The 23847-nt window shown below is 42.9% G+C and overlaps 2 long non-coding RNA genes across 3 annotated transcripts in view; one reads left to right on the forward strand and one right to left on the reverse strand.

Annotated features, from left to right (window-relative positions):
• LOC116949411 (uncharacterized) overlaps positions 1–7520 on the reverse strand; it is a 64780-nt gene extending 57260 nt beyond the window's left edge. Inside the window, exon 1 of one of the 2 annotated variants that reach the window (XR_004403902.2) lies at positions 7307–7520. This is a non-coding gene — a long non-coding RNA (uncharacterized LOC116949411). The remainder of the gene's footprint in view (positions 1–7306) is intronic. The other variant, XR_012946027.1, reaches the window with a different exon arrangement.
• A 9585-nt stretch (positions 7521–17105) lies between these two features.
• LOC142930073 (uncharacterized) lies at positions 17106–23230 on the forward strand. The gene is made up of 3 exons (XR_012946028.1): positions 17106–17724; positions 19867–20028; positions 21861–23230. It is a non-coding gene; the product is annotated as an uncharacterized LOC142930073 (long non-coding RNA).
• Positions 23231–23847: the final 617 nt, after the last annotated feature.

Here is a 23847-nt window from a genome sequence, read left to right on the forward strand (position 1 = left end):
TTTTCAATCCTTGACTGGATAAAGGCGTCACCACAGTGTCTATAATGAGGGTTTATGACCACACTCCCCAGTATGGGTTGTTGAAGGCAGGCAGCTGGGAGGCCAGGAATCAAACGAAACTCACTGGGTTCATAACGCAATTTGCTACCAACTGTGCTACTGATCTGTATGTATACAACTGACGAAATTGCGATATATGCATAATTGTATTATTTTTGTAGTTTTGTTTATATCATTAAATGTAGGGAGAAGTGGCGAAGTGATGGGTCAGCGGTTTGCGCACTGCACTATGAACCTGGAACACGAGTTTCCTTCCTGCCCATGGCTAAATGGAGTAATATCAAAATTGGTCTTTGACTCTCTACACTAATTCACAATGAACAGCGTTTAGTAGTATGGTCGAACAACCCTCATTGACCACAAGGCCTGGGGAAGGGCTGTGATATCTTTAAACTATACAGGAGGTACAAGCTCATGTTTCAAAATGAGATACCATAAAAGTCACGTGGACTTTCAGATTGGACCTACTTGAGATAAATGCTGTGAGAAAATAAGAATAGGCCTTTGCCTTTTTTAGATCAATGTTATCCTCATTGTGCTATCGGCCTTATGTCACGAGATGACGGATCCTTTCACAAGTCTCACAGGGAAGTGCGTCCCTCCATGCTAGATAAGAGTCCGAGGAAGTAGATATCACTGAACTATGATTGAGATCCCCCTTTAAAGTGACCTGTTATCCACAACAGGGTGCAGTATTTTTTTCCACCCACCTTGCTACAGTTTTTAATGCCACCGTTTTTCATTCTCAGGGCTAGAGTTTAGTAAAAAAAAATGTAATGCAAAGCCAAAATGCAATGGTGTTTTCTTGTGCAGTCAAAGGTGATTGCACTTAGACCATCAACTCATGGGGCCGAATCCAAACCCAGGATCTCAGGTCGTGCCAACTCATCGCTCCGGCCCCTAAGCAATCACGTCCCCACCCCCTCCCCATGAAACTTCATTATCGCTACCTTTTGGATATTCTCCAAACTAAAACTGGCCATTGATGTGTCAGCAGTTATGGATTCGGTTGCTTGTTATGCAGATAATGAAAGCACCCATTTGAAGCGTAATAAAAAACGTTTAGAAACTCACATTGGTTACTGAATGCTACACTTTGAACTTTGGAATAACAATGGCAGTTGTCGCATGCACTGTGCCCTGGCAGTGAAACAATAACAGGATGTGAAATTCAAGAGGGTATCTGTATATTTTTGACTGCTGGGGCTACGTGTTCAGGTTTCCCTTGTCATAAAGCAATCGGTCAAATTCCATGGGCTTCCCAAATGATTATAGTCGGGGGTGGGGGACACCTGTAGCGCTTCCCCAGTCAGACCACGGCCGGAGTAGCTCACACAAGGCTCAACACGCACACACTCACTCATTGTCAAAGTCAGACGTTAAATTGTATGCATGTCAAGGCCGTAATTATAATATATATTTAGGGGGGGGGACACATCCCCCCCAATATTCAAATATGCTCAAAATGTCCCCCCCAATATATTGCTATAACATTTTTTTTGCTACGCTATGTTAATAAAAACAATTTGCTAAAACTTGGCCACAATATCTGGACTTGTCTTCAAATAAATCAATGCATAGATTTATTTTTATATGATTGTGGTTATGGTTGTACTTTATTAATCCCTAATCTCTGCCATTACTTACAATGAAACAAGAAATGGTAAAAAAGTAAAAAGAGCAATGTAATACAATATACTCTTAGACATGATTGTAAAACATAAAATAGAAGTCCATCCCATGCGTTTGGGAATTTTTAAATATTTCAGGCAGGAAATTCGTTTTCAAATGTAGATATTTTTCTGGGTTGGGACCCCCAGACACCCTGGAAGATTTGGTCCCCCCCAATGTTGACTCCATGGCTACGGCCTTGATGCATGTTGAACTTATTTTGCACCGTACGTAGCCAACCGTGCTAATCGGCAATGGAACAAAACAAGTGGCAAACTTTGACACGAATAACCATTTCACATTCACATGCACAATGAACTTTCAAATTCAAAATACGACACCATTAATAACGTCTCAAGTCTACGAATCCAGTCCACGATTCAACAGGCAATGCTTTTTCTTCTTCTTATATGCAGTGGGCCACTCGCGGATATTTGTTCACAATGTGCGGTGCAAGTTAATTTTGCTAACCATTGCACCACGTTGTGACTGAGTGTACACATACACGCAGTACGCATGATGCACCATGTCGACATTTGAGGTAATCTCGATTTCTGGAAGCAATTGAACAATTGAGGGAAGGGAAAAGCCGTTCCTCCTTGTTTTTGTTTGGTCAATAGATCATGACATACCACAGATTGAGAGTGGCACCTCAAAATGGTGCCACACACCCCAGAGAAATACAACCACAAAGCCAAATGAATAAGGCATACAAATCAGAACCTCACCTCACGCCAATGGCGCTATGTAATCCTTACACACACACACACACAGTCCACCGACTCCATGTCTGCACAGCACATCTGCTCCACTGAACTTCAGCTGGGAGGCCATCACTCAAGCTTCAGCTGACAGTCTTGGTGAGGGTAGAGGCCTGGGCTGGATCCTCGCTCCAGCCCACTCCCTTGGATAACCACAAGACGCCACTGTATGCGTTGCCTCTGGCTTCAGCGGCTACCACGTCTGTTTTAAAAATATATTTTTTGGCAGGTAAGGCCTACAGAGCTGTATAGCTCTTTCAGAAGCGACCTGGCCACAAATGATAGGTCAACGAAGTTGCTTATCACGTGGAAATGTAAAGCAGCCAAATACTCGATAAAGCATGTTTCTAAATGTGGAGGGGGAAAAAAACGGAGGACCCGGGAGAAAAAGACCCACACAACCACGTGGAGAGAGACACGCAAACTCCGGATATACAGGCATCAGGCACCTGACCTAATACACCATATAAATATTTATAGTTTACAATGTATTTTGTTAGAGTTCTGTCCAAAAATGGCGTTTTCTGACACGTATAGAGACATGTCTAGGAGTTATATTTTAGCTATGGAATTGTAGACTGGTGAAAAATTACGCAAAAATACGGGAGGTGCCATTGCTTGGGAAAATTCTAGGAGGAGGGAGGGGGGTGTTGTTGCGTGTGATTCTGAGCCGACAGTGGCATTTCAATTATTTTGGTGACTGAGCACAGACGAGAGAGTCACTGGTCTGTAGTGCCGAGGGGCAACGCGCGGATCCGTGTGCAGCTCTTTCCACCGCTTGACAGTCCGTGAAGGGAGCCGCCGCCGACGCCGAAGGGCGTGGGCGATTCGGGGCACATTCGCTGGTGCCCGGTCCGTCAACTTGCCAATATCGTGAAGAAGGGCAACAGCCCCGCGTGCTTTGTCAAAAGGCCCCTGCGCCATTCGTGGAGGCCGTGAGCCGAGGCCACGTGCGTAGCAGTGCATTGAGCAGCATGATGAAGGATGGATAATCAGCTAGCAGTGGATAGATCGTGGCTGCTGAGGGTGCTGTATTAGTGAAGGCTTAAGGAGGCCTTCATCCAATTGTGGATAGGCTGGTTGATGATTATCGTAGTGAATTAGAGGGGGTGTAGGGGGGAGAAGACTAGGGGAGGGAGGCATTCATTCAGTGGATGGACCCTGACTGATGATACCGATGGTGAATTCGAGACGGGGAGGATTAGAATATGTATTAATACTGGAGGAATCCGATGAGCCAGACAGCTCTTTCTCAATTTCAGTAGGGGCAGGTCAGAACGTTACAGCAAACAATACAAAACCGCGAAAGGCGTGCAACGCATAGGAAAGGTAAACAAAATCACTTCAATGTACGAATACAACTAAACAGGTTTTTAAAAAATCGTATCAGGTAAGACCCACTGAGCTATTATCTATTTCCGAAGCGACCTGGCCACAAATGATAGCGTATTGAAGTGGCTTCTCATGTTGATATTTATAGCAGGCAAATCCTCTAACCGCATGTCGATTGTAAATGTGGAGGGAAAACCCGGAGAACCCGGAGAAAAAATCCACGCGACCACAGGGAGAGAGACACAAACTCCAAATCTAGAGGCGACCTCCTTCATACCAGGCAAGGAAGATCACATCACGCCACCGTGATGTCTCTTGAATACATTAAAACAATTAAGTATCTCAGTTCAAATTGCATGAGTACATCAATTTCTAAGCTTGACAAATGCACTAAAAACTAAAAAAAGAATAGTCCCAGACGACACCAAGACAGTCCCTCAATAAAATTTAACTATGAGATACATTAAGAATCTAATTTACAAATCACGTGAGAGAATTTGGCTGTATCCAGCACTAATATTCTGCTTCAGAATGATTTTTTTTATAAAGGGCAATTTACGATGTTATGGGAGGAAAACCAGGTTCATATTATTGGTTCTTTCGGTAAAGTCACGTTAAAGGGAAACAATAAAATAATATAAAATATATATAACACCAGGTTGTTGCAAAACGATGGTGCTGCAACGACAAAGGCTTTTTCACCGATTGCAATTTTTGTTCTTGTGATAGTTAAAATAGTTAAAAAGGCAATCTGGGATTTGACAATGAGGTTAATAAATTATAGGTCACAAATGGTGGGTCCTGTATATCGAGTGCAAATCTAAGAACAGAATGATAAAGCGGGTTTAGTCGGTTTGGGGATTCGTTAGTAGCGGATATGTAGGTAGCAGCAACGTCCTCAAACAGTGGGGATGATAGCTCCAATAATTTGCATGCGTAATCGAATGGAGAAACAATGTTGGTTTCTATATACAAGCATATTTGATTTTGTTTGAGATGTGACCAATATGGAGTTGGAACGTAAGTTTTGAATCAAAGGCGAGGCCTTTATCCAGTAGTAGATGGACAAACGTTACGGTTTTTAATATGCATATACAGAAGTATATATATTATTGGGTTTTTCGGTAAAGTCACGTAGGTAGGTTGAAAGAAAATAACAAAAACTACGACGTTTTGATCACAACACAAGCGATCGTCATCAGGAGGAAAAAAAACTATATTCATAAGTTAATTCACAGAATCAATTTCAATATACAATCAGACGTAAGAATACCATTGCTGTGTGTGCACTCACTGAATAAAGTTCAATGTAAAATCGGACACTGGGAATCAAGTTCAACCTAGCAAAGGACATCTCAACGCAATGGTCTTCGGTTCAAACATAAAACTGGCATAACAATATCAAAATTAAAAAAAACATCGCCGGGTTAATCAATGGCCGGCTCCAATTGATGGTTAATCGTCATGTCGAGTCGTTGCCAATCGATCCATATGGTGGAGTGAATCCTATTGAGCGGCGAAAATCTCTGCACGATCGGTCGAGTTTAGCCGCGGTCGGTTTTTTCATTGCACCGCAGCGCCACCGGGTGGCCACAGAGAGCGTGACGCCGCCTCGAGAATCCCGGCGATATCGCCAATTGGATTGAATGTTATTTTTCTTTGTGGTTCATGGTAGCGTGTCTGGTGGTTGGAGGAGGGGTCAAGCTGTTACGTAAAGGATGGGCTTACATAGTATGGCGATTGAATTAACTTTTATGTAGTGTCCTGCCCACGATTCAATATGTCCAACTTGTGTTTTGTCGTCGAATGTATTTGTTGTTCGTATGCAAAGTGGTGTTCATGTCTATACAGATCCTTGGGCATTTTATCATCAGCCATGCGATACGCACTGCTGGGTGAAAGCCCTAGCCACGTTTTTCAACGTTCATGTGAGGTTCTGATCAGGGGCAAACACTTCCGAAAGGCAAAACATTGGGAGTGTTTCTAAAAAAGACCAAAACCCAAACACGAGTGCAAACCAAACAGCCACGGATGGACACGAGAGAGATGGAGACCAACTTCTGAATTATCTCCATTCCAAAATAAAAACCACAAAAGTCTCAGATTATTTTGGCAGGCTCGAGGGTAAACAAACAGATTTCAGGGTTAAAGGTCCCGGGCCAAATAGAAAAGAAGTGACCTGGGGCTCGCATGGAACATCGCAAAAGGATTCGTGAAATCGTTTGCACTGTACACCGTTACGTGGCACAAACACCACACAGGCGAAACTGATAAAAACTCACGTGTTTCTATAGGTACGATGTAAACTCACGTGTTTCTATAGGTACGATGTAAACTCACGTGTTTCTATAGGTAAGATGTAAACTCACGTCTTTCTATAGGTACGATGTAAACTCACGTCTTTCTATAGGTAAGATGTAAACTCACGTGTTTCTATAGGTACGATGTAAAACTCACGTGTTTCTATAGGTACGATGTAAACTCACATCTTTCTATAGGTACGATGCAAACTCACGTGTTTCTATAGGTACGATGTAAACTCACGTCTTTCTATAGGTACGATGTAAACTCACGTGTTTCTATAGGTAAGATGTAAACTCACGTCTGTCTATAGGTAAGATGTAAAACTCACGTGTTTCTATAGGTACGATGTAAACTCACGTCTTTCTATAGGTACGATGTAAAACTCACGTCTTTCTATAGGTACGATGTAAACTCGCGTCTTTCTATAGGTAAGATGTAAACTCACGTCTTTCTATAGGTACGATGTAAACTCACGTCTTTCTATAGGTAAGATGTAAACTCACGTGTTTCTATAGGTACGATGTAAAACTCACGTGTTTCTATAGGTACAATGTAAACTCACATCTTTCTATAGGTACGATGCAAACTCACGTGTTTCTATAGGTACGATGTAAACTCACGTCTTTCTATAGGTACGATGTAAACTCACGTGTTTCTATAGGTAAGATGTAAACTCACGTCTGTCTATAGGTAAGATGTAAAACTCACGTGTTTCTATAGGTACGATGTAAACTCACGTCTTTCTATAGGTACGATGTAAACTCACGTCTTTCTATAGGTACGATGTAAACTCGCGTCTTTCTATAGGTAAGATGTAAACTCACGTCTTTCTATAGGTACGATGTAAACTCACGTCTTTCTATAGGTACGATGTAAAACTCACGTCTTTCTATAGGTACGATGTAAACTCACGTGTTTCTATAGGTAAGATGTAAACTCACTTCTTTCTATAGGTACGATGTAAACACGTGTTTCTATAAGTACGATGTAAACTCACGTGTTTCTATAGGTAAGATGTAAACTCACGTCTGTCTATAGGTAAGATGTAAAACTCACGTGTTTCTATAGGTACGATGTAAAAGTCACGTGTTTCTATAGGTAAGATGTAAAACTCACGTGTTTCTATAGGTGCGATATAAACTCACGTGTTTCTATAGGTGCGATGTAAACGCACTTACACAGTTGAGAGTGGAGTGCTGCCATGCAGTGTGGATCGTGGGGGGGTGGAAGGGGCTCGTGAACGAGCACAGGAGGCGCAGGTTTTGTGAGTAATTAAACCGAGCTTCATGCAGGCGGGCAATTCATCAGTGGCACGGCATTACACTTCGAGTTGATTAATCAGCAGTGGAACCACGTGCACCCGAGTGTTAATTCCAAAAGTGTGCAGTGCTATTGTAATCCAAACAGGATGTAGGGGCTTAATTATATGAATAAATTAATCAATTTAAGCAAAGCCAACCCAGCCCAGAGTTTGTATACTGAATAAAGAACTCACTCCAACACAGAAAGGAGATGCTTGGGAGAGACTACAGCAGAAGGACATCAGCCATGAGCAGCCGAGCTCACAGACGCCAATAAGCTGCTGTTGTTGCCTGACCCATGTCTCAAATATTGTGACATTGTACTGCCGAGTGTGATAATTGCGGTAGCTGTGGCGGAAAGGTTGGCGATCTGTGATTTTGGCGTTTTTGCATCGCAAGAAAAGTAATTCGTGGCGAGGTAGCATCAGGCCACACGCTCGAATACACCAGATAATCAAATGGTGATGGGGTGGTGTACATCGCCATCTCGTGGAGACTGCTGGGAAGGCAACCCGTGCCTGTTAAAGGACCGTTTTTGAATAAAATTGGTTTCGTGATAATCTTGATTTGAAGCTTTCGTGACTGCAGGAATGCATACTCTTTGGTTCTTTCGGTAAAATAAAACAAAATCACGACGTTTCGGGCGCAACACAAGCGTCCGTCCTCAGGTGGGAAAGCATGGTCTGTTGCTGAGGCAGACTGTTTTAAACGGTTTGAAATGGGTGTAGCCCAAGGGTCATAAAGATGTGGGCGGGGCTAGTGATGTTAATGTGAGAAATTAGCATGATGTTAATGTGAGAGATTATCATGTAACTGTAAGATAGGAAAGCGGCTTCCTCGACGAAGGCACGGAAGTGGCTATGTTAATGTGAGAGATTAGCATGATGTTAATGTGAGACATTAGAGGGCACGGAAGTGGCTATGTTAATGTGAGAGATTTGCATGATGTTAATGTAAGATCGAAGAATGGCCTCCACGAGGCAAGAGAGAGTGCAATCCAAAGGACATGTGAGCATGAGAGTGCAATCCAAAAGACGTGAGCATGAGAGTGCAATGCAAAGGACATCTGAGCATGACAGATCTAAGAGAGAGGCATAGAGAGAGACACGGAGAGTCGAAATAACAGCTGACATAGGCAGGTAGGATGGAAACATCACAGTCAGTCAAGACTTTACCTGGTCAATAACGTCCTTCCAATGATTGTTCAGTTTGTACCCATCTTCTCGGTTGAAGTTGTGTCTGTGTTTATATATCTGGATGGCTTCATGAACAAATCTCTGAAGGTAGCCGGTAGGTTTGCAGAGTACCTCCGTCTTGGAAAAATCAATTTCGTGTGAGCCCACAGCGATAAAACAATGATCAGCAACGGCAGAGGTATTGGTCCTACCGTGTTTCAGATCTGCCTTGTGTTCGCGAACGCGGTCCGAGACATGCCGTTTCGTTTCCTCAGTGTAACTGCTGCCACAACCACAACTCAGTTTGTAGACACCAGGGTATTGCACGTCAGGAATCACATCCTTTACAGATGGGATTAAATCACGGATTTTGTGTACTGTGTTGAAACGAACCTGGATCTTGTGTTTCGTGATGTCGAGGAGGTCCATCCATCTGTTAGAGGGCAGGGGTGACGAAGTCACTGAACGCTGAGTGCGAGGACTGTGATGTAAGTGGTGTCGGACTAACAGGGTGTGACTTGTTGACCCACCCATACTGGACGTCTGTGAAAAAGAGCGTCGCAGCTCAGCGGATTCCTCCTCCTGTGGTCTAAATTAAGATTCTGAGTCTAAGTCGTCACAACAACAACCCCCTGAATCCCGAGGAAGAACCGAGATCGGAGTAAAAGTGTGACATCTCGTGTTGCTCGTCATACTTTTGTGGATAATGAGAATATCCCCATATACAGAAGGATAGGCAAAACAGCTTTAATGTCCAGCAGTGGCTCGGGTTGCCTTATCGAAGCGTGTGTGTGTGTTTGGGAACGCACGGGAACATAGGTGTGAGTGGGTGTGTATTCGAGTTTGTACATTGTATGCTTTGAGTGCAACTTGCTGTCCACAAGTTTGATTACCATGTGGACACTTTGTGGTGTGGCTTGCCTCACATTAAAGACGTACCAACCCTGTTGACAAGTCGCCTCAGGTGAAAGGTTGCCCCGCACTCACCTGACTTAGACTACGAAACTAAACTATTTGTTTTTTTTTATTTGACCAGATAAGGCCCGCTGAGCTATGTCGCTCTTTTACAGAAGCTACATGGCCACAAATGATGGCTCAACGAAGTGGCTCATGACGTGGACATTTACATTAGCCACATAATCTAAACGGACGTTGAGTCTAAATGTGGAGGGAAAACCCGCAGGACCCGGAGAAAAATCCAAGTAACATTAAAACTCCAAATGCTGTATATAGCAGCAGGCATCAGGGTCGGGATTGAACCCACGACCGCCTGTATACCAGGCGAGGTCGTTAACATCTCGAGGCCATCGACTTCACCCACAAAACACACACACACATGTGACCTGGCTAACCACAAGCATCGCCGTGTCGCCGGTAGAGGTTTACACTGCATGAAAGGCACGCCACGTACACGAATCAATGAGACAACACAAGTCAAATAAATGAAAACAATGTTAACGGCAGTAGATAGTACTTCATTATACTTTGATAATAAATCTGACCAATTGCTAATCTAAGGCAATTGTACGACACATCAAAGGCAAGTTTGACCCTCCCACAACATCGTTTCATTTAATTATTTCCTCACTAATTGATCATCCAGCAAATTCCAAGGCTCGAGATGAGAACACGCATTGCTTGATATTGATTCTGCCAATCACGAGCCTCCCAGTGAGAGCGGTCATAATTTATACTGGTTACGTCATTGAGGCGTTTCGCTCTCTCTCTCTCCCTTTTCCTTCACTTCATAGCCAATCGATGGCACCCTGAGCCATCCCTCATTCACAGCTGCGACCACTGACATGAACTCCAGCCCATGGTCACCAAAATAACCTTTCCCCCAAGCCAGCGCCATTGCGTTTGCGTTGAGCAAGTGGCCGCGTGCGCCCAAAGGGGTAAGGGGAAATGATGATGAATTCGATGAGAATGCGGCGGTCTTTGCTGCGTTGTGCATGCTGAACTTCTTTCGCGCCGTACGTCGCCAGCCGTGTTAATCAGAGGATTTGTGACCTCCCGCACTTAGGGCTGCACTTTGTCTACACACTGATATCTGGAACTCTCTAATGGAGAATAACGAGATGGGTACATACGTACAAGTCGGCAGGAGGAGATTAATACAAATGACGATAACACTATTTGTACTTCTCTATTAGGCACCTAGTTGGTTGTTGTGCTGAACGCCTTAGTTTTATTTTTTTATATTTTTTCTCTAATTAATATTGAACATACACATTAGATGTAATTAATATCTCTTGATGTCTACTGTGGGGGGCAGGACGGGGAGTAGTGGTGCAATGGTTAGCACACTGCACTCTGAACCTCGCGACTTGAGTTTGACCAATGTGAAGAAGCCTTCATCCCATATCAGAATTGACAAAGGGATTTAAATTATTGCAATTTAAAATATATTTTTGTTTTGAGTAAATTACATATTCTACATGTAAATTACAATAAAAATGATTCTGTGTACTCGTTATGACAACGGTCTCCCTGCTGAAATGCACCATGGTGCGATATTTTCACCTCCGACGAGAACCTCGCTCTCCGGAGAACACCCACTCTTGACTTGCCCCCACACAGATGGTGCAGAAATCTGTTTGCTGCACTGTCTCTCGCATGGAAAGGATTGCACTGCTCCTGCCGGTGTGCCTTAAACTCACGTGATCTTGGCACGGTTCACGAGCCCTGTCTCCAAGTCGATTGAGTTAAGAGGCGAGCACGCAGTCACCATCACGTGACCATCACGTTGCGAGAGAAACCGCTAAATGACACCAGTAATGCAAGTGTGATGGTTCATCAATATAATTAGAATTGCTTGAGATATTCATAATACAGGTTTTTGGGTTAGATCGCGTTATTGCCCGATGATGCTGGATGTAATTACCAGCGAAACGTCGTACTCAAACTGTAAATGTTGTGGATTCACTCTTCAACACACCGGTGGGCTAAAGTAGTGAATTATTTGTATTTTGTCAACGTGACACTTTTTTGCTGATTGGCCGTGTCGGGTGGTGGAGGGTTACGACACTTTTATAAATAACGCGATCTAACCCAAAAACCTTTATTATGAATAATATTGGTCGCGAAAGCCAACGTGTTAAACTGCTTGAGATAGGTACCCGGTTCGTACATGTTACAGAATACAAAATTATTTCCTGCATGCCATCAAATCTCGCAAGGAAACAAGAGGTAAATGCTTGTAATCCCAAAGTTTTTCAGCAGGTGTCAGCATTGCGCCGTGAAAATCAATACCGTGCTGTATATCCTGGCAGTATTATCTGAAAAGGCTTAAACGGCAAAAAAAATCATCTCGCTGTCCATCACGGTGGCGATATGTTAACTACCTCGCCTGGTGTACAGGAGGGCGTGGGTTCGATCCCGACCACGGACGCCTGTATAATTGGAGTTTGCATCTCTCTCTCTCTGTGGTCGCGTGGATTTTTCTTCGGGTCCTCCAGTTTTTTCCTCCAAATTTAGAGCATGCGTTTAGAGTGTCTGGCTGCTGTGAACTCCCACGTGATTAGCCACTTCGTTGAGCTATAATTTGTGGCCAGGTCGCTTCTGAAAAAGAGCTACATAGCTAAGTGGGCCTTACCTTGTAAAACAAAAACAATTCATAAATCCAGCTATTCTCATTTTGTTCCATTTCACTCTGAAATAGAGTATAACACACTACATGTTGTCACAAGATCCAGGTCCGATTCAACACGTTACATAAAATCCGTAATCTGGTTCCGTCTGTAAAAGATGTGATTCCGGACATACAGTACCCTGGCGTCTACAAACTAAGTTGCCTCTGTGGTAGTAGTTACATTGGAGAAACCAAACGACATGTCTCGGACCGCATCCGTGAACACAAAGCAGACCTAAAACACGGTAGGACCAACACCTCGGCCGTGGCTGATCACTTTTATAATTCAGTAGGCTCACATGACATTGACTTCTCCAAGACAGAGGTTCTCTGCAAGCCATCTGGCTACCATTAGAGATTCGTTCATGAGGCTATCCACATATACAAACACAGAGACAATTTCAACCGAGAAGATGGATTCTGGCTTAGCAATCATTGGAAGGATTTAATAAACCATTTCGGGTCTTAATTGATTGTTCACGCTTATGGTGGCTTTCAGACCGCATCCATTATTTTCGTCTCCCTCCTCCTCTTTTCCAAACATAGATGGACTCGTCCATCTGAACAAACTGTCAAATCGCTATCCGTGGTGCTAACGTTAAAAAACCGCCACTTTTTTAAAATTCTCTTGCTGTGGCTTTCACACCTGATGATGATTGCTTGTGTTGCAGTCGAAATGTCGTGAGAATTTTATTGTTTTATATTTGTATTATTTTATTGTTTCCCTTCTACGTGACTTTACCGAAAGAACCAAGAATATTACAAAACTTTGTTTGAGAAAACAAGTACAAGGGGGAGAGCCACAAATGTGGAAAGAACATGCAAACATCTGCATAACATGGGTCGGCAACTCATTTGCCATACTTTCCTCTTAAACATCCGTTTGCATGCACATATAATGATCTCAGTAGAATCCACTTAACCCTGTTCTACTCATCTATTGAAACCTATGGACGTTAAACAAAATTAAAACGGTAATCGTAAAGCCTTTTCCTAAATTGGATGATTTTTGTTCTGTTGGGTTTTCATTTCGGAGCAATCGACAGAAATCAATGCCAGGCAGGCTTTGGTTATTGTTGTGCTATGAGCATCGTTAGAGGTTCAGCTGAGGCCGTGAGTGGCTGGTGATCCTGTTTCCTTTATGAACAACAAACAAGAGAGACTGAATGCGTGGCAAAACAGTGCGTACGTAAATCCGTCAGAGCTCATGGGGTTACACCGGGTTGTTTCTCGGCATACATGTGGGGGTCAAACAATTACTGAACCAAATAAGTTTCAGCCAAGCAGTACAAATGAAAACTATGACCTCCCAAAGCCTCTGAGCGCTCTAACAAGCTTCCAGAATATCAAATCTATAAGCATAAACAGATGGCCACACATTGAGAGGAAAAGAGTATTGATCCCGTGGATTTGCTTGCAATGGTGAGACTAATGAGGCTTGTTTAACAGTGCTAGACCAGAACCATCATGGAAGGTTCCAGATAATGATTTAGATGAGTTTGACCGAACGATGAACCATTCCACTTCTTCTCTCTGCAATGTGATTGCCGGCAACAATTTGATCGAAATTGATGCCGATAAAATATTCACAATTTTAATATTTGCACAAGTTTGTCCACAGCGGCTCTAAACGTGCAGAATTAACATTTTTTAATAATGTACAGCCCTTTGTCAATCCACTATTGGGTAATTTCCTCCTTAAGCTGGGTCAGTCATGGTGTTTTAACCATAATTGTGAAGGGGGGTGGGGGGATCTATTCAATAATAGCTCGTTTTTAACATTAACCATGGCCAGGAGTCAAACTCATATCGCCGGGTTCATAGTAGTCCGTTAATCATTGCTCCACTGCTCCACCCGAATTAACAATCAATCGAGAATTAATGGATATATGCAAGCATGTCTGTGCACATATATAGTTCATTTTAAAGTAGGAGAATGATATGCAAATGTGTATCCAGTTGCATAATGGAAGTAATAGTTTTATGAGTTGCTGTTAGGTAAGTGGATCAGTAAATAACAGCGTATGCCGTCAACTTTATATGCATAATCTACGTTAATTTTCGTTTTTATCCACGTGTACTATTTAAATGTATATATGAGTTATGCCACAACACCAAATGTTTTTTTATATATATAAAGAATTACACAGCGCCTCAGTGTACTTTAATTTCCACTTAAGATCAGCTTTCGTACATTCGTATTGCCCTTGGGGAGAACGCCAGGAGTGGTGGCATCGTGATCAGCAAACTACGCTCCAAACTCAGAACCTTCGAACGTTAGTTCCTTGCCACAGCTGACATCGGTGGTGATTGATATCTGAACCAGTCCTGAGCCCTCCCTCCAACCAGCATTACTGATCAGTGTGGAGAAGTATTGGCTAGTATGGTCAAGCAACCCAAGCTAACTTAATTCCAAAGAAAACTTGCATGCCAAGCTATGAAGCCACGATGTTATTGCACGAAACGTTGTGTGAAATGCACAATTACGGGTGCCAAATGATGTATACGTTATTATACTCTTTGGTTCTTTCGGTAAAGCCACGCAGGTAGAAAAATAAGAGATCACGACGTTTCGATTGCAACACAAGCAATCGTCATCAGGTAATAGAGGCATAGAAACCTCGTGTCACGGCAGATCTCTCGCCTACTTCAGCAGTTGTTACTTGCTGTGGTTGTCTCACCTGATGACGGTTGCTTGTGTTGCGTTCGAAACGTCGTGATCTATTTTATTTTTCTACCTACGTGACTTTACCGAAAGAACCAAAGAGTATGGATTCCTGCAGTCACGAAAGCTTCAAATCAAGATTGTATACGTTATTGTTAACCTCATGGCACAATGATTATTACTATTCCCACTTAGAGCAAAAGCAACCGTCTTTTAAAATGCATTTCGGGGAAAACCTGAATCTAGTGATGACGGGCGATTGTTTTGAAATGATGAAAAAAATAGGTTTACAATATTTTTTATATTTATTGGGGGGAATACTGTGTTTAGTATTCCTCACTCACACACGAATAATTCAATAACATTGATTTGCATCTCATATCTTGATTTCTCTTGGAACGGTGAATAGAGGCAAAGATGAGATGCATAACTCACAATATCCACATGGCTTGGTATCGACAGCCAACATTGGCACCTGAATTGATTGTTTACAAATACTAAGGCCAATTTTTCTGTGTTCTTAATGGACCCATGTTCGAACGACATTGAGTATGCTGATGTGTGGGGCCGTACGTTGGCGGCAAATCAGAATGCCAATGTAGGCTGGAACGCGTTGTGAAAGATGCTTCAGACGTAATGACGTACCTGTGATGCATTGCAAATTCTCACAGGCCGTGCACGTTCGCAGTTGTTGCACTTTATTCGCAGTGGCCTGCTTTGAAGACACGTGGCTAGCAAAGTGCCCACTTAAAAAGACGTAACAATGACAATAATTTTGTACATTTTGTACTTGTGCCATTTCTCAAAGCTGTCACCGCGAAGGGGGGTAATACGTTCCATCGACGCAGGCTGGAGGAGTTTCACAATTTCCGGGTTGACGTTGCCGTTGTGCAATTCCCAAATCAGTAATTTGCAGTATCATTTTTAAATTTGGAATGACGGTGGATGTTTAACGTCAAATGTGATGCAGGCGGCGTGTATACGGTATTATGGTTAATGTATGTATAGGGACTTGTCTACTCATGAACATTCGATTTACGAACTTTCAGAGATACGAACAAATCTGTCCGTTTGTCCAGTTGCCTTTTCGAATTGAGAGTCGTAAGTTCAACCGCCGCGCAATAGATGGCGTTGGTGGCCTCTACATCTGCATAACGCGAAGAACCAATGGCATCTTCATCTGCAGAACACTCAGAACCAGTGGCATCTACAGGAGATTATGCAACTTTTAAAGCAATTCCCTGTGTTTAGTGTACACGCCGTACATGTTGGGAATCGAAAGAAGTAAAGTTGCTATTAAGAACAAATCGACTTCCGAACAGACCTCTGGAAACTAACTCGTTCGTAAGTAGAGGAGTCCCTGTATGTTGAACTTCTTTTGCACCGTACGTAGCCAATCGTGTTAATCAGAGGTGTGGTTAATACACCCACTGTATTATTAACCAAATAAGTATCACTTTGTCAGAAATCAGTCCTAGGTTGTCTCTTTATGGAGCGTGGTCCCTGCCATAAAGTGATTTATTTCAGAGGAATGTGGAATTTCCACAACTAACTGACATTTGTGGACGTATATTGCCCCATGCTCATTTGAAACGCTGATACATTTTTTGGGAAATTTCCTAGAACATGCACAGGGTATGTAATGCTGAAAAATGCTTAGTCGTCAGAAGCAAAGTCAAGGCTCAAGCTGTTGGTGCCAGTGGGATAGCTGTGTGAGGAATTGGTGCTAATGGGTTTTGTAACTTTCAAGGCTGTGGATAATGGTTGGTGGTAAGGCATTGTAATTCAGTACTTCTTTCTTTTTTACCAGAGTCGTATTTATCCACCGACAGTATTTCTGCTTCCAAATATGTGACCTTAAATGGGTTTTCATTATTCACAGGACATTCAGAGTAAGGTTCTTGAAGTTGAAACTTAGTTAATAAAAGGCGATGCATTCTTAAGTGCACTTTAAAAGGTTATCAGTAACTTATAATTAATTTACCTCTATACACACCAGATTAGGTATTTTTTTCTGTGCTGCTACAATATGATCTTGATGTCGTTACCTCGAGGTACCAAATAATACAAAATATGCGAGGCAATTGAATATGTTATATCTGGAACACTATTTTTTTCCAGGGGTGTACTTAACTCCGCGACTGGGGTACCAATCAATCCGAAATCAGTGCCACACTCCGCGATGTCGATTGCATAAATGTTCGCAGTTGCATTGCTGAATTGCCAAAAGCTAAACGTGCTTATTCTAATTAATATACCATGATTAGCTCATCGTATTTAATTAATTAAACACGGGTTATTTAAAGGCTGCAGTGGATTTTTGTGCCCCCTGAAGATAACCCTTAACCCAACTATTTTACTTCACTTGTAATCCAACACAATATTTAACAGCTTTTGAAAGTAATAATTGAGATGTAATTACATGTAATTGCTACCCAACACAATAATGGCTTGTAGTCGTGTATGTAATCAGCACTTACCGTGAAAATAGTTACATCGCTTTTACAATGGCTTTGCATTCTGCAGCGCACAAAAAAAAAACGTCATGTTTTTGAAATTGTTTGACCTCGTGGCTTTGTCCAATTAAAGCACAAAATGAGACTAACAACGCATCAATACTGCATTATAACTTGGAATGCATGCATTGAATGAGGTTATGAATGGTTTCAAGGCTGTATTGACTTCACTTGCATGGAAATGTGTGTGTTTTTTTTAAATGCTTTGTCCCGAAATACCTCCCGTCCAGACTCAAATGTGAACGCAGGATTGGTGAAGATGACGAGAGAGAGAAAGCGTCGCTAGTGAAGTCATCGCACCACCACCGGTACCTCTGTCGAGATTTGTGTCGCTACCGACGATACTCACCTGGCACGGTGGGCACGGCGTGACAGGGCCAGTCGGGAAGTAGAAACAAGCCCTCTCGTCGGTGCGTAACGGGGCCTTAAAGGGCATTGACCAGAGGCAGGGAAATTGAAGGGGATTTGAGGAGAAATACAAAATAGGAAGTGCGGGAAACGGAGGATGATTGACGGGCAGATCGGTTGGAATCGGTGCGGAGGAAAGTGGGAAGGTGAATGGCTGGCGGGAAAAGTGGGTCAAGGAACATTCGAGAAATGGGGTTTGAGGGATATATATAAGTGTGGGGGGGGGGGGGAGCTCGGGACGCTTGCAACACCGTGTCTCGTGCCTGAAGAGTAAAATACTTTGGCTGCTTTGTCGGGTGTCGCTCCACCGTCATACCTTGCAATTCTGCCACATCCTGCAGGGACTCTATCTACGTGACTTTGCCGAAAGATGTGAATTCCTGCAGTCACGAAAGCTTTAAGTCAAGATAATAAAACCGTGGCTTTGTGCAGCAGGGCAACACTTGACTTTGTTTTTTTAATCATTGTACATACATTTGTTATGCCACCGTGTGTGCGCGTGTGTGTACCTCGTTTGTATGTGCGTGCGTAGCACAAATGTTTGTTAAATGTTGCAGTTCGTCAACAATTGGCCAGGTGACACTATCAGTTTTCTATTCCTGCTTGGGTTAACGTGTCCCCATAATGTATCCTTAACTGACACAATGCGTAGGCCTAGGCTTTGGAGGAAAGTAAACTGGTTCATTGTCATGGGAAAATGGAATTCCCATCATTGGTTCATGGTTACCAACCAACCTCATGGCTTCTTTTGAGCTGTGAAATGCTTATATACGATGTTTTAATCATTATTAACAGCCATGGTTTATGTAATTTTTATTTATTATATTACATTATAATATAATGTGAACATCAGTTGTTTATGGCACATGTTTACAAACATTTTGATGTACACTATTCTTAAAATACACAACCAATATAACTGATGGTTCCCTAAGTATTTATTTAACCAGAAAATGTTGAGCAGTTCTCACTATACATAACGTACATTGTACAAACAGTACAATTTTATGAACTACAATCCTCTGGGTTTGCTTGGTTACCCTTAAAATCAGCTTAGGACTTTTTCAAATGTTCTTTGTCGGTCAGCCTTTTCCAATTACATCGCTCACTCACGTTTAAAGTTTCCAAATCCATTAAATTTCTCAGATCGTATATGTAAATATCATGTCCAATGCAATTTCCCATTTTACTAACTAAGAGGCGCCAGGTGCTTAAAATTGCTTTCAAGTGGAATGCAGATGGCACAGGTCTTCAAATCTATAATTGATGTTCTGTATTTATGACATCGAAAGGCATTTCAGGTGTTATTGACTTTGATGTCCAGTGATGATGATGAGACAGGTCACTGACATTTTCTGTAAAGCAACATTTCAACTTAATGGAAAATTGATATGGTAATGTGTGTGTATACGCAATTATGATGTGGTATGTGGTATTATTTTTAGAGACACCCACACACAATCGAACATGCTATGTATCTCATTAATAACTGTGTATCCAAGGTTTATATATATACAGAATGTGATTACATTTTTCATGCAAGTGCATTGGATTTCTTTTCCAATATTTTTACATTAGTGTCTCTGGGTTGAACAAGCGTCTCAGTCAAGGCTAATTTGAAAACGTTGCAAAATAAATGCCTTCAAGTGATGCTTTAATATAGTTTTATTTTGGCTGATGTTATCGTGGTTATCTTTAACACAGTAAGTCATGACCTTCATTTTATCCCATAATTGGCTCCAGATACCATGAACCTTGCCAATTTTCACAGCTGCCTGTCTAAGATTACTTCGCCCCCCCCTGCCACCCCCGCTGTAAATATTTCAATACTTTGGTGTTTGTAAACAAACAATTCTCATGCGTGGTTTCCTCGCGCAAATGGTAATCTCGTTATTACAAATCAGAGTGTAACTGTAAACAATTGTCGAAGTTTGCATTCGCCAGAGATAACCAAGCAAAGCCGAGTCGGGTCGTAGCTTGCTTTGGTTAAATCCATTGCGGGGAATCTCTACACGCGCATTCTATCTGGCTGCGTGGTGCAGTGGTGAGCAGAGCGCTGGAACCGCGCAGGGAAGATTGCGAGTTTCGTGTGCCGATCAAGGGAATGCGGCCGTCCTTTATTCCTCGTGGAATTGAAAAACAGAACAAATGCCGCCTTGCGACGAGGCTGTCCATTCCACGGAGAAGATTGACCAACTGCCACGGTAGGTTTTCAATGTCCACCGCTGGCTCGGGGGCCACGGATAAAGCTGAGTACACTTTTGAGCAGGGAGACAGTTCGATCTCTGTATTCTTCACGTCTCATTTAATGCGGCTGAGAATGGCTTAAGCGCCGTTCAATTGAATGCGTAGAGTGCGCGTACGGATTAGAGGACGTATGTGGGACCCTGGACTGCCGTTTGGTAACGTTATGGCTGCCACTTGTGTGAGCCTGATCGTCCTCCTCCGGAGACAGTAATGACAGCCCCATTGTCTCACCACAGTTCAGCATCCTCCTGGGCTACTACACTCACGCCTAGCCAGTGCCTCTCTGTCCCCCTCTGTTTAATGGTCACTGCATTTCCCCCCCCCGCCCCCCTTCTCTCCAGTGAGGTTCTTAAACAAAATCCTGCTCTCTCAGCTGTCCTGCACACCATATTAATAATGGCCTAGATTAAGTCACGGCTGACTGACAAATTAGGTGGTTAACCCTCATGTGTGGCTTTATAATCCCTCGGTGCTTGGCTGTGCAATCACAAACATATGGTGCTAGTTTGTGTGCAATTATACTCTTATTGCTGCATTATGTGTGGGTATGTGTAACTTTTAGCGTTTCCTTCTTATTAATAGTATGGAAACTAGCATTGTCACCTCCTTCAGGTACAAGAAACTAAACTATTAAAACAATAACCTATTTGTTTGTTACCAGGTAAAGTCCACTGAGCTATGTAGCTCTTATTCATCAGCGACCTGGCACACAAATGAAAGCTCAACGAAGCGACTTAGCATGTGCAAATGTATAGCAGCCGATATAATCTAAATGCATGTTTCTAAATGTGGAGGGAAACACTGGAGGACCCGTGGGTATACATGATTGCAAGATTATTGGCATTTTAACATCATCACACTTGTGCTAACCAGGCTCAAATTTGTTGAGCTTCCGAAATTTGTCAACTTTGGGTGCATCCAACCTGATGTGATTGTGGAACCTTCACGAGTGGCTAAAAAACACCCGATTTTAGACCCAAACATAGCACCATCTGGCTTTGATATTCCGTGAATACACTGGTGGAACCATCAACCGCATCAGACCATCAACAGGCCGATGCGCACATCTCTTCCATGAAAAGCAAATTAAAGATAAGCCACAGACTGACCACGGACCATATCGTAAGCCACTGTCGTATGTGCTCCTTCAATTGATGAATATCAAAACGACACGAACTCTCTCCTGAAGCCCTCTCGTCGTGGCTAGCAGACCTCAACATGGGCATCTCGCTTCTGAACGCGTTGCCATCATACGCAAGGACATAAACGAACTATTGGCGAGTTGCTCTGAATGAATATGAGCACCACCACACACTTGATTGAGCAGGACACATTTTGACTTTAAAATGTATAACCTAGGCGACACGGGTGTAACGATACATTGATTTATCTTTTACTGGCTCTGGCTACATCCGTCTTTCTCAGCAGCGACAATGGGTCTGAACGCGTTTCCCTCCCTTGCCGCCTGCTGTCTAACAATCTCACGGCCTCGTTTCGTCGTCTTTCCCCTCTGCTCTGCGTCTTCCATTCACCTTCGTCGGTCCGACTCGGTCTCTGTCCGCCGCTACTTCCCCAGGCCCTGCATTCTCGCGCGCGTCACCGTATTCGGCATTTGTCTCGGCGTCTACTCGCGAGTCGCGTTCCCACCGCTTGCACCACTCTGCTTACTTGCATAGCGGGTTCGGTGGTTGGGGCGGGGGTGGGAAATCAGCGTCCGCGTATCGATAGACACCGTGGCGTCGGCGACGATGATCTAATCTCCCTGTGTGTGTTTAACGTGCTCCACCAGAAAGTTCGCTCACTACGGCCCGTGCAGTCACGTTACGTTGCAGCGAACGGAGGGAGTGTGGGCATTCTGGGACAGGTGGAGGCGGGAATTCAAGTAGGGGAGAAGATGAATCAAGAGGACACTTCGCTCTCTCCCTCGTGGATTTAATTACACTTGGATCTGTCGCGACGGCGTTTTGTCTCGTCCGAGTTCTCTTCTGACATCTTCATTCCTCGATTTCCGAAACTCCCAATAATGAATGCATGTGTGTTGAACTTCTTTCGCACCGTACGTAGCCAATCTTACGAATCGGAGCTTCAAAAATGTATTAAGCTGCGCATAACAATTATTAGTTAAATTACCTTTTTAAAAAAAAATCAATATGATGTATGCAGTTGGTTAACATGACTCCTACAGCCACTAGAGGCTAGTATATTCACGTTAAAAGATATTCATTTCTTGAATCAAAGCACGATTTCTTAATGACAGAAATTACATAATCGAGCAGGGTGATTTAATCTACCTCTACTCGGCAACCATTGAACAAAGACGGCCACTGCATCGCGCACTTTCAGATGCACTTCTGTGGCCGTCTGGAAAGGTCTTCCTTCCGATATCAGGAAGCCACTGGAGCACTTTTAAATCTCGATTGAAAACTCATTTTTTCGGAACTAATTGTGTTTAGTTTGGTGTCCTTCCCCCGCACCTCCGATGAGCACGGTTGGCTACGTACGGTGTGAAAAAAGGTCAACATAGTCCAAACATTTAAAGTACAGTCCTGTCAAACGGTGACATGGATACCGCAAAATAACATCTTTGCCTTAAAATGTGTTAATAGACAGCAGCCTTTCGATATATAAGCTGGATGTTTGTAAAGCATATCTTTACCTACATCCTTTGCTGATTGTAATCCCTTTTTTTATTTAAGGAGTGGAGTGCTGTGACATCAGATTCTCTGCTGCAATTGCGCCCCATTGCATCAACACTGATGTCAATGGCATCTCGGTGACTTTAAGTGCGTGGAAGTGGGAGGAAAATAAATAAGCGCCATTTGCTCTGCCGCGGTCTGGTTTATTGGCAAAAGCAGTGACGTGGTTAAGCGGTCCCTTTATGGGCTGACAATTAAGAAGCGAAAGTTACGAAGTTCCAGAATGCATTAAAGGGTTGTGTGGGCCTGCTTAAGTAGGCCCACTGATTATATTATCTGTCGGTGTGTGCGGTGGATCAGTTCGATTGTTAACATTTCAAAACGCAGTGAGCAGCTGGATGCAGGGAGATGTTTTATGTAATTCCATTGCAACTGCTTTAGACCGTTGTCTTAATATCTGGAGTAAAAATGTAACATAAACTTTTTTTGCAAAACAATAAAAAAAATTACTATCCTGCAGTTACTACATTTTTTTTCCTACTTATTGCTCGATACATTATTTAAATTCCTTGACATTTTTGCGTTGTTTAATGTATTAATAATGAATTGTAATTTACCCAGGAAAGTCACCCAGAGTTTTTTTAAGGATCCTACTTGGATTGTACGGCAAACCCTTTGTCTTTCCCCCCACATACAGGGTGCCTCAATTTTAACACTTCTGTGAATTTGCAACAAGACCACAAAAGGTGTGCTGCTGCCTCCGGGCTCTGGAGACCACCTGGAGAAGATTCCAGGCCACGTGTTGACAACGATGGCGAACAAGTGGAGACTCTTTAACTTTTTGAAGCTATTAACATTACATTTGTTATCGTGTTACAGTTAAAAACGATAGTCTCATGTAAGCGTTCACATTTTTTGCAGCACCCTGTACAGTATTGGTAGGGATCGGAGTGCCAGGAGAAAGCCCAGACAAATAGAGGGAATAACACTGGAACGTCACACAGCTTATCAACCTACTTGCTATATCGAGTCATGAAGCCACGTATAAAATGCAGCTTATAATGGGGGGGGGGGGGGGGCTGTATGAGCACAGGCCTGGCCTTCTGCTCCCGACCCGCCTATGTAATGTTCCACCCAGGC

The sequence above is a fragment of the Petromyzon marinus genome, chromosome 36 (assembly GCF_048934315.1).
Source record: "Petromyzon marinus isolate PM22_M1 ecotype Great Lakes invasive population chromosome 36, UKy_Petmar_22M1.pri1.0, whole genome shotgun sequence".
Lineage (NCBI taxonomy): Eukaryota > Metazoa > Chordata > Hyperoartia > Petromyzontiformes > Petromyzontidae > Petromyzon > Petromyzon marinus.